Raw genomic sequence first — 2,689 nt, forward strand, 5'->3', positions numbered from 1 at the left:
TTATTTAACATTTAATTATGCATTATATGTCAATTTTCTATTATATATCTAAATAAAAATATTAATTATTTTTATTTGCATAAATAATAATTAAATATCATCAGTGCAAAAGAATCTTGTACTAAATAATACATATAAAAAAAATGAAACCTTAAAAAAACATAACGAACAAGCAAAGATTAATTATAATAGTGGGCCAAATAATTAGTTATTAGAGAGTAGATCTCACTTAGAAACTAATTAATTATTAATCATTATTGGTAAATATAGTATTGGAAAATTTTCACATGTACTAGCTGCTTTACTCATACAGCAGACTATCATGTACCGATCGGTGGCAAGTAAAATTATTGTCGACTTGCATGGTGCTTAAAGACAAAAAAGCCCATAAAAAGACTATTTGAAATATTTTTATATGAGTAATTCCATTAGCTAAACCCTGAATATAATCGGAATAGGAAATGGTGGGTGGTGCATGGTTAATTAAAGTAGGAGGATGAGAAGGACAAGTGCGTGAGTGAGGGAATCAAATATGAATCATCATTTTCAAGCTATGTTTGTTTTGGTGGGTATATAATAATTGTCTTCCTTTCTTTTTAGGAACAAGGAAACGTTTGCGTGTGACTCTATCTGTGCAGACTGGTGAGTGTCCTCAGTGGGGACTGTGGGACCCACCTTTTCCTATGACGAAGCCACGCCTGCTGCTGTATCCTGCTGACGGCTGATTACCGGCGGATATGGTGCCGGCAGAATCCCCCCCTTCTCTCTCTTCTGCCCACATTGCCAACAATCTTATTAATATGCATGCATATGATAGACCCTATTCACTGACCCTTCATTTTCTATTTTGTTTTATTCCCTATTTTTTCTAAGGGTAAAGTAAAGTAAACCATGAGATGTTGCTTTTTGAAGAATTTTCAAACTTATTAATTCATTTACATATATGCATGCATATGATAGACCCTATTCACTGACCCTTCATTTTCTATTTTGTTTTATTCCCTATTTTTTCTAAGGGTAAAGTAAAGTAAACCATGAGATGTTGCTTTTTGAAGAATTTTAGTTCCAAATTCCTAATGGAAGCGGGATAGATAGTTATGATTTTTAAAAATTATAAAGCTTTGACAATTCGTATGGTAACATTTATTATTTTTTTGTAATTTTCAGAAAACTAATTTTGATTAGATTTGTTGGTTTTTAGTTTTTTTTAAGTAGAATTATTTTTACAAGACGGTACCAGCAAAAATCAGCCAAATGTCTTTAGGTGAATCCAAAACCTCTAAGTGGATGGTGTTTATGCTATACATTAGGATGTTTCTTCTATTAAGTATTAGAATGTTTCTTTTTCATACTAAATTGATGTTCTTTTATATATTTTATAAAATTTTTTATATAATAAAAATCGGAGTTATTGAAAGTTCCGTGATCTCTGCTCCTATTTCTCCAACGTATCATTTAGAATTTTAATTTGGAATGAGAAGTAATTAATATCAAATATTATAAATTAAAAATAAATAAAATTAATTAAATATAATTATAAATTAGTTAAATTATTTACTTTTTGACTCATCACCTCTTGGTTCATATACTTTTTCTTACTTTTATTATGTGAGTTTGCAAGTAGCATCTAATATAAGTGTTTTGGTGAAAGATTTTGAAGTGATTACTTAATTCATGTTAGAAGAATATAATGCATGATTGGAATAAATAATCTTCCACACAAATGAATGATTAACTGAATATAATATACAGTGATGGTAATAGTTATTAGAGGTTGAATTTTGAAAAAAAAGAAAATAGATTTAATAACTTTATACAATAATATGACAGAGTGATAATTCAATACACTTCTCTAACGGAGTTTATATACATCGTAATTAAAAAAATATAATTAATAATAATGTAATAAGTGTATGTGCCTAAATTAATGACTTCTTAATGACAATTTTAAAAGAGAGTGACGGATTTAAATGTATTCTAATATTTAAATGTAATAATAATATTTTGATTAAATTATATAATATAATTAGTCTGAATTTATCTTTCACTATTTTAATAGTCGATAGTATTAATAATGTTTATTTTTTTACATATTGATATCATTTTGGTATTTAAAATAATAGAAATATCTTTTACAACTGTAGTCTAATAAACATACTATAAATAGAGCCAAGTGATATACCATTTATAAAATAATCTGTCATCTATTTCAGTCAGATATATGTAGTAGTTTTTTTCATTTTTTTTTTGTCTGTTACTGTCCGACAGAATACAATATCAAATTCTTCAACGCTGTTAGACTGTTGACTTTTGGTGTCATATAGGTAATTATCAGTTGTCCAAATCTAAAACAATAGAACATTTTTTATCATATACTATTTCACCATCATAATAAATGCATGACAATAGATTCATTGACATTGTAGAGAACAAATGTTAAGCATGAGAACGAAGGTAGAGAATAAAATCGTGATTTTGAGTTCTGTTCTCCATCAAGAATGATTTCATTTTGGAAACTCAACATAAAGTTTATTGGGGTGCGACGAACTTGCCCTTAATAAAAGTTTAAAAATTTTGTTTGGGGAATTTTTTTAATTTTATTTTAGAAAAAAATCCAAACTTTGATGAACTATTAATGAAAAATGATGAACTATTGTTTCAATAATATGTTAACAATTGTTTATTCGTT

Source organism: Arachis ipaensis, chromosome B02 (genome assembly GCF_000816755.2).
Source record: "Arachis ipaensis cultivar K30076 chromosome B02, Araip1.1, whole genome shotgun sequence".
NCBI classification, from domain to species: domain Eukaryota; kingdom Viridiplantae; phylum Streptophyta; class Magnoliopsida; order Fabales; family Fabaceae; genus Arachis; species Arachis ipaensis.